We start from the raw sequence: 9,777 nt of genomic DNA, 5'->3' as shown, positions 1-9,777 counted from the left end.
ATACACTTTCTTCCACACACATATAGCCCTCCCATTGAACAACAGTGTTCAATGTTTAGAGACCACACCTCAATTTTCAAAGTCCATTTACCTCAATTTAACCCTGCTTTCAGTGGCAAGCAGAGTACAGTAGTTCCCCCATGCTCATCCTTCTACTTCAAAACTGTGCCTACACACCTTTTTAAAGAGACAATTACTAGTAATACTCCTTTTTATTGCAACAGAGCTCACTGACCCCCTCCCCTAGTCACATCTGACTATATGAAGACCTCATCAAACCACTGCAAGCACTGACTGCTTTTCTTATCTCTGTTAAGATCCATTCTGAAGTAGGGTCTTCTCCACCCTGAACACCGTAAGGAGACCTAAGTCCCTTGTCACTAGACATAGCAAGCAGATATGGTTCCTGCCCTCATGAAGCTTACAATCTAGTGAAAAAGACACAAAACAAATGAACAAACAAGATGCATAATTACACTTAAAATTAGCACTATGAAGAGAATAAAAGGGTGAAACGATAGACAACAAGGCAAAGTCACCTAAGACAGGGTGGTTGGGGAGGGCCTTTTTGAAGTGTGTTGGGAAGAATATTCTCTCAAAAGGAGTAGCATGTACAAAGGTCTGGGCAAGAAAGGTCTCAGCTTATGGGAGTAGAGACGTCAGAGTGTTGTGGTGCAGAGAACGGAGTTAGAGGTGCGCAGGGACGGATTATGTAGGGCTTGGTAGGTTATAGTAAGAGTTTGGGTTTTATTCTGAGTGCAGTGGGAATCCACAGAGGATTTTAAGCAGAGCCATTAAATAATTGAATTTATGTTTAAGAAATATTACTCTAGCTGTTTTGTGGAAGATAGGCTAGAGATGGACAAAAAGCCCTATTCAGATCCAACCTGGGTGGAATATGGGAGTGGGTGGAGAGTTGTTCTCCCTGCTACAAATATCATATCTGTTCATCTTCTAGCCATGGAAACGGTCTTAGCTTAGAATTAGTGTTAGCATGCAACTCTCTTCCTCTCCTCCTCCACCACACACTCACCTCCCTTCTTCCCTCCCTCCATCTCTCCGTCTCTTACACACACACACACACACACACACACCTACCTCCCATTCCCCCTCCTCTCCTCTCCTCTCCTTACTTGTCCCCATTTGGCCCTTGCTACACTCTTTCAATCATTTTCAGTCCATGGTAACTCTTTTTCCAGTATTTTCAACATGATGTGTGACTAATGTTCCAATAAAACTCTAATATTGGAGCAAAGTTAAAGCATTAAAGCATTTAAAATTTTGCTCCTTTAAAAATTCCATTCCCAAAAAAGCTATCATTTTTTATGCACTTTATGGCTTCTCCCTCATGATTCTAGCCTCTTGTGAATGGTTGACATTTTTGAATAGTTTCTCCTCAATTACCTGCCTGCCCTATTTAACTAAGTCTACGTGCCAGAGGACACAGGGTGTGGATTCAGACAGACCTTTGTTCAAATCCCTAAGCTCTAAATATTACCTCTGTGACCACAGGCAACCTCTCTGAGCCTCCAGATTTTAGTAACCTAAAGAGAACAGTTATTTCCTTATAGGTTGTGGAGGATTAAGTAGAAACTGTATGTAAACTGTCTAACACTACACTGCTTATTACGTGGTAACTAATATTGTATATGCAAACATGAAGCAAACATCATTTAGAACTTTTGGCCCCTGAAGGTTCAAATTTTCCCATTTTTTTCTGCTTACCATCTACTCTTCCTTGCCTCCATGAATTTAATCCCTCTTCCATTCTTCTTTATTCAACCTCTACTGTTCTGCTTTTACCTACCCCCTATCTGAGTCTCCCATGACCTCAGTGAAGACCCATGAAGGGAAGAACTCACACAGCTGTTTCCCTCAACAGCAGTATTTACTTATTTCAGCCTATTCCCTTCCCAAGGACTGTGCATGTTAGGGACAGTGTAATGTGTCATAATGAAAGCAATAATGGTGGAGAGACAGATCAAGAACCAAGACTGCTGGTGAGCACCATTTGATTTATGAAGCATCATAAATATGCTGGAGGGATTTGGGGTTACAATCAAATGAATGATTTAGGAAAGTCAGATTGGGATGTGGCAAGCAACACTGAGGCCTCTGTATATTTGCCCAAATCATCCAGTGTTGGCCCAATTAACCAGCACTTCTGGACTCCCAGTATGAGCTGCTTGGCTGCACAGCATATTGTTGGTTTCCAAACTGTCTTTATTTCCTTATATTTGGAGTAGTCTTTGTACTACTTATCCCTTGCATTCAAGAATATAAACTTATTGAAGCATTTTTGCACATTGCTACTTCTAGATTACTACATTTAACAAAAGTAGCTTCTAATTTCTTTTTATAATAAAATTCACTCAACCCCAGAGCTGTAGTAACCCTGATAATTCAGAAGATAATTCAAGATCTCCCAGTGACCCAGACATATCATTATAAACATCATTTTTGTGGTCTACATGCATAAATTCCAGTCCAGAGGGAATACTGGTTAATAAAATGCCAAATTCATTTACTATAATATCAGTTGCAATAACGTTAAAAGTATCTAAACATATTTACCACTAGTAATAAAAGTAAATTTGTTTAGCTCAAGACCATTATTCAAGCAGGAATAATAATAAACAGTATTAATTGCCAAACACTTACAGAATCATTGTGTGTCAGACAATCTTTTAAGTGCTTTATGTATTCACTCATAGCACTCCACGAGGTAGGTAGCATTATTATTCCCATTTTACAGATAAGGAAACTGAGGAAGGTCACAAAGTTAGCGAGTGGCAGAATCAGGGCTTCAACTAAAAAGAAATCAGGCTTTAAGTTCTACAACCTCATTATTATGCTTTACTCCTCTCTTCCTTTCATTCAGAAATAGTCACTTTTAATAGAAATTGGGAAAATGTTTACTCACAAAGGCAGGTTGAGGAATAAATAAATAACCAAGGGTTTAAACTTTATAGTACGCCCCAGACCAGTATAAACATGTACTTACTGAAATGGAGAAAAGAGCATAAGTTATTGCTCTCTTACCTATGGACCCAGGTTCCACACAGCCCCCTTTGTCACTGACATGCCTGAGGCTGAACCTGTGCATACTGAGCAAGGGCCTGCTTCTGGAGTGTGGACACAAAGACATCTCAGCCCCGTGGACAGCCTGGGAGCATGGGGACATATATGCAAGATGCACAGGGAACCCCTTCTTGCAGCAGATTCATTTCTGATGAAAAGACAAGGTGTTCATTCATTAAACAAACATTTATTGAGCACCCATTATATATACCAGGCATTGTTTTTTGCTCTTGGGATCCAAGAGTAAACAAAGCACAAAAATCTTTCAAGAAGTTTACATTGTAGTGAAGGACAGACAATAACAAGATAAATAAGTAAAATAGATAGTAGGTTTGATAATTTAAGTGAATAGGAGAAAAAATAAAGTAGGAAAAGGGGATAGAAAGAATTAAATGTGACTGAAAGTTTAGACAGGGGTAGAAAGGGAGATTTTTCTGAGAAGATGCTATTTGAGTTGCAAAGAGCAACTTTTTTGTGCCCTTCTTCCCCCAAATTAAATTATAACCCAAAGGATGATCATCTCAAGATTACAGAGTAAAAATGGTTATTGAACCTCTATTATTTCAATCACTCAGAGTCAGCCAACATAAACCTATAAACCAAACAAAGCTTTCATAGATTTATGTGGGGCGGAGGGGAGAACAGAAAAAAAAAAAAAAAAAAAGATTTCTTACACATTGAATTGACTTCTTGCTCTGTCTTCCATCTACTGATGTGGTCTATGTGCCCTGCTTACTCACACAAAGGATATATGTATGAAAACAACTGGTTGGCAAGTTAAAAATAATATTAACCATTTGCTTTTGCTATCCAATTTCAAATGTTTTGGTGATTATTTTCACTTAATAGAAATAAATGCACACTTTGGTGTAATGCCAACCCAGCCTCAGCTAAATGACTAGAAGTGGGAACAAACTGCTATTAGGATTTACTAGCTATAAAACTAGCTCTAATGGAAGTCAAAAGGAAGTCTGTTCCCAAGTGGAGGATGCTTAAGCCAGCTGTTTGCTATATGTATGGGTGCTGAAGAAAGCATTCCAGTAACAACACCAAGTCCAAAGGCATGGAGGTCTGAGAGGGCTTATTAGCAAGTCTGGGGAACTGTATAGTGTTCCACGTCATTAGCACATAAACACAGGCATGAAGAGAGACCACCAAAAGACCACCTTTCAAAATGTCTCAGCCTTCCATTCCTGGTGTGACATCTTAATTCTTGGTGTCCTGGTGTGTGAACAGCACCTCAGAACCTGTAGCTAGATACCCTCTGGGGCACTTTTACAGTGGAGACAGGGAACCTGAAATCCAAGATCAAGGACAAAGAGTTTATGTGAGGAGGTTACTCCTTTCCATCTTACCCCATACACCTCCATCTCTGAGGATCTGAGAGTAAACCTCCTACTGATGACCCTGGGACAACAAAATTGCTAGTTATGGCTCTTCCAGGGACTGGTGCGAGACAGTCCCAGACAGCCAGGGCTTAAACCTAATGACACATTCAGGCATTATCCTATAGCTGGGGATTGCTGCTGAGCGTTCATAAGCAGGGGAATGACATGATCATATGCTTCACACATTTATTTATTTTATTTTATTTTATTTTTTATTTTATTTTTAAAGATTTTATTTATTTATTTGACAGAGAGACACAGCAAGAGAGGAAACACAAGCAGGGGGAGTGGGAGAGGGAGAAGCAGGCTTCCCATTGAGCAGGGAGCCCGATGCGGGGCTCGATCCCGGGACCCTGGGACCATGACCTGAGCCGCAGGCAGACGCTTAACCGACTGAGCCACCCAGGTGCCCCTCACACATCTATTTTAAAGTTGGAATAATAATATATTTGAAAGTACTTTGCAAACCTTAAAACTTTATTTTTTTCCCCAGTTCTTGGCACATAGGATGGCTTAGTAACATTTGTAGAATGAATGAGGGAGTGAAAGACAGACCAACCACGCAGTAACCAATTCCCTATACTCCCAGAAGAACAGCTTTAGAGCCCTTAAACCTGTGAGGAAAACTGATCCACAGTGATTTCACGGGCACCATCTAAAAACTTGATGGAAACTACTTGAATTGGAGAGCTTCTAAGGATCTTTCCAATGTTCTATTTCATCATGGAAACTATAACAAATATTCTCTTGCTTAGAAAAGTGAGCGGAAAGAAGTCAGACTGAAAGATATGTAACCACTGCTTGGATCACTGAGTTTTTGAATTGAGAAATAGTTTGATAAAGCAGGGCATACCATATGCCAAGAAAATGTTCATGAGGACACGAGGAAAGTAGGAATAAGCCAAAGAACCCAATAAATTGTGGAACAGGAAAAAGGATCCTATTCGGTTCAATAAACCTGGCATTTTTGGAACTTTAAACTTTTCTTTCTGTCTGTACTATTACAGCTCTCAATCAGTCATTCCATATAAATATCAAAGTATTTCAAGCTTATTTGTACTCTTTGCTTCAGTGACCATGCAGACAATTTATGTTTACAAGGCTGAATGAAATCCACAGTTCTGCCTGAATTCCTTTTCCCCTTTAGAGATTTTGCTGCCTTCTGGTTTGGGTTCCCTCCAATTTGTGAGAATAATGTGTTCTACCACATCCTCTCTCCCCCTTCCTTCTGATGCTATCCTTCATTAACTACAAAGTTTCCTCTCCTCCGTGGATTCCACTGGCTTCTTCAACTTTTCCCAGGGACAAATAGCCCTCTCACTTAGTGACTTGTCTACCTTGTGCTCAGAATCAGCAACATCTGCTAGCTTGTTCTCCTACACCCTGGGCTACTTACAACTGTCCTGACTTGTAATCCCAGCAGAACTAAGGTCCAAGGGGACATTTATGCCCCAATCTACAAAAAGCTTCTCCATAGGATTTGATTTACAATTACACTGACATGAGAAAGCATTGATGGAAAAAATTGACTTATGAAATCAGTATGCACGCTCCAATCATTTGTGACAGAGCTCACTATCTCAAGATAAAAAAATTTAGAATGATCAGATTTGCTTTGGTGATGGAATGGCTTTGTCTTACTCTTAGTACTACTTCTGTTCTAAAATATAACTAAAATATGATCTTAATAACACTCTTTCTTCCTACATTAATGCCACATTCAGTATCTCAGATTTGACACAATAGCTTAGCCAAAGAATGTCATCATCTATGAAGAGTAGCATTTTTAAAAGTGCTCATTTCCTTATAATACACTGTTATTCTCTGGATGGGCCTCCCTTGTCCTAATTTAACTTGGGAAGGAGAGAGCAGGTAGGAAAAATGATGAGACCTTGGGAGCATAACTCAGGAGGTAGGGGGAGACCAAGTTTGCCATGAAGAGGCAGAGCAGTTGTGGAGGGAAATTATCCAGTCGATAAAAGCTGGTCCTTAGGAAGGCACTTGAGTGAGTTAATGCAAGTTGTCCAAGGCAGCAATGGGGATCTCAGCTCTCACTCTCTCTCCTCCTCTTGCCATCTAGACTTTATGAAAGAGTTGCCTCCCCTTTCTTGGCTTTATTCACTCCTCAATCTACCACAGTTTGGTTTTTGCATACACATACACCTTTGACTGAAATTGTTGTGCTCTTTGACAGTCACCAACTTTTTTGTTGTGAAATCCAGCAGACATGTCTCAGTTGCTCCATCGTCTGAATTCCCTGCAGCATGAGACACACTGTTGAACATCCCCACCTCAAAACTCTCTCATCCCCTTGCTTTATAACCCCTTTTTCCCCAGGTATTCCTCTGGCCACTGTTTTCCAATACCTTTCTCTGCATCTTTTTTTTTTTTTTTTTTTTGACTCTTCTTTTAAATATCAGTATCCCCCAGATATTTGCCATTGGTCTTTTTTCTTTTCATTTTATGTACTTATACCTACTCACATGGAATTCATTTCCATTTTCTTGCTGATGACTCTCAGCCAACCTATAATCCAACTTTCTCCTGACCTAAACTCAGCAATCTAAAACTAAACTCCTCATCTTCCTGCCAATGCCCCCCAACCTGTCCCATCTCTTGTCTCTACCATGCTGACTCTTCCTACTGCCTCACTGGCACTCAGTCACAAAATCCTGACCATCAGGCCTATAGGTTCTAGAATTCAGCCACTTCTCCCTTAATTCCATGTTTTCTTTCAGGCTACTTTTCCCCACTGGGTCTTCCAACTTCCACTCTCATTCCCCTTCAATCCATTCTACAATCTGCAGCTAAAGTACTCTTAAGAAAATGCAAATCTAATCCATCATTTACCATTCTTAAGTGACTTTCCATTAAACTCAGAATAAAGATAAATTTTCTCTACTGGTTATAAGGCCTTCAGGCATGGGATAAGAGATAAGGCCTTCCGTTCCTTATATCTTACTATCCCAGCCTTCTCTCTGGGTCCTCCCACTCAGTCCTGCCCACGTGTTCTACCCACCTGAATATGGAAGGAAGGAAGGACTTGCAATCTCAATCTCAATTGATCAATCTCTCTGTCTCTTTCTTTTCTCTCTCTTCCCTAGATCGTTGCACATGCTGCTCCTTACGTCTGGAAACACCAATTCCTCTCCCTATCCCTGATGTCAGTCAGATAGATAGATATAGATATCCTTTACCTTTTCACTTAGATGTCAGTTCCTCCAGGGGTCTTCTGTGACCCTCCCAGGAGGGGTCAGGCATCTCCTATAGGTTTTATACCTTCCCTTGTTGGAATACACAGCACTCATCACTGTGTTGGTTCATGTGTCTCCTCTCACACATGATACGTGGAGCTCCTTGCAGGCAAAGCTGCAGTTTATCCTCACAGCCCTGGGCCTAGCATATAAGATACCTTCAATCAAGGGTCCACAAATAAACAAGTGATAATCTAAGAAAAACAGAATTAAATTTTCCTCATGCACATTAATATTTCAATACTGAATTTAGAGTAACAAAACCAAATACAATTTACTTCTACATGTTTTTTTTATAAGCTACACAATACCTCATAAAACAAGTGAAAACAAGAAAAAAAGTCTAAGTTTAAATGGCTTTTCCAAATCATTTAACTGCATAAAGCTCAGGGTAGCCTTTCTCAGTGTTTCAGCACTTCTGACCTGTAAGCTACCCAAGGCTTTGGACCTATTCCTTTTAGCTTCTTTTGAGGCTAGAGAACTATTAAACACTTCACTCCATGCCCTCGCTATTGACTGTGTGTGCCCCCAACTGTCGCTAATTCTCTTTTGGACCTACTTTCTCTTTGTCAAAGGAAGCTCTGTGACTCACCAGCTTACAACCTGGCTTCTTAAGCTAGTAGACCTGTTTGCTCAAAGAAGATGAACATAATTAACCACTACACACCACACAATTAAATTAGGAAAACACTGAATAGACAGATCTCTGCAGAATCAGAAAATATCTGCTTATGAGCTGCAGGTATCTAGAATCATTATTTTTTCTCAGCATGAGGTCACAATTCAGCCGCACTTGTCCACATTGTCATAGTGTATACTAAAATACAACAAATAATTGCTCATGAGGGAACTATGCTCTTAGTGCTCAGTGCTTTTTTCCCCCAACAGGAAAATATTTTACCAAAAATAATTTATACCTTGGCATCTGAAGTAATGCAAATTGATGAAAATATAAGACTCCATTAAAATTAAGGATAAGAAATACTTTGGCTCGCACAATGGGCAGATTGCGAACTCTGGTGAATGTTAGAAATGTGGGCTGCACATTGTGTTCTAAATGCACTAATAGAGGTTATACAGGTGGTCTGTTCCCAATACATGTGAAAACACACCCTACATAAAAACCTTAATGAATATTTACTGCAACAACTGTATAGAATTTATCCTAAATTTGTACTTCTTTGTACTTCTGAAAGTAGGAATACAAAAGGCTAAAAGATTGGCAGCCTCAAAGATTTTTATTTTAAGATTTTATTTATTTATGTTTGTGTGTCAGAGAGAGAGCAAGCAAGCATGAGTGGGGGAGGAGGGGCAGAGGGAGAAGCAGACTCCCCACTGAGCGGGGAACCCCATGTGGGATTTGATCCCAGGATCCTGGGATTATGACCTGAGCTGAAGGCAGATGTACCACCCAGGTAACCTAGCCTCAAAGATTTTTAAACACAGATTTAGAGGGTCTATTTTTTAGGTCCTTGTTATATAGGTTCTATGATTCACTAAATAATTACATAGGTGTAGACCCGATCCTCAGGTTGCTCACAGTGTGATGAGGAGAAGAGGAGAAGGAGAGGAAAAAAGAAAAAGAAGAAACAAACATTTGCTGAGTATCAGCTATGGGCCAGGAACTATATAAAATGTTATATATAATTTCATTTAATCTTCATGATAACTCCATGTGGTTGGGATTATTAGCTCTGTCTGTCACAGAAAGAGATGTTCAGTGAGATCTGCTTTCCAAGATTATCTTGGTGGGAACTTGCTGAAGAGCAAGGTGATAAGAACTGTACAAGCTACAGAAGGAGGCAGGCCTGTGTAACCCAATGGATGATAAGAAATAAGAGTGTGGGAAGGAGATTTGCATGGTTAGACCTTAAGAATTTGGAGATCCCCATTTTGATGTCTCTGTTCTGAGAAGACAGCTAGAAATATGGGTCTGGAGTTCAGGGGAATTCAGGGCTGAAGGCATGAATGAGATCCTTAGGGATTAGGTACAAATCCAGCAGAGAAAAGGCTGAGGACTAAACTTTGGGTTTAAAAACAAAACAACACAACAA

The 9,777-nt window shown here is 40.0% G+C and overlaps 1 long non-coding RNA gene across 3 annotated transcripts in view; it reads right to left on the bottom strand.

Annotated features, from left to right (window-relative positions):
• The window catches only part of LOC118534914 (uncharacterized), a 107,617-nt gene that overhangs the window by 8,955 nt on the left and 88,885 nt on the right, over positions 1–9,777 (bottom strand). Inside the window, exon 1 of one of the 3 annotated variants that reach the window (XR_004916959.2) lies at positions 3,043–3,186. The exons of the other annotated variants lie outside the window; for them this stretch is intronic. This is a non-coding gene — a long non-coding RNA (uncharacterized LOC118534914). Of the gene's footprint in view, positions 1–3,042; positions 3,187–9,777 lie in introns of those variants that run through there. 3 annotated transcript variants of the gene reach the window in all.

This window comes from Halichoerus grypus, chromosome 4, assembly GCF_964656455.1.
Source record: "Halichoerus grypus chromosome 4, mHalGry1.hap1.1, whole genome shotgun sequence".
Taxonomy (NCBI): Eukaryota; Metazoa; Chordata; class Mammalia; order Carnivora; family Phocidae; genus Halichoerus; species Halichoerus grypus.
This window is presented reverse-complemented; position numbering and strand designations above follow the sequence as displayed.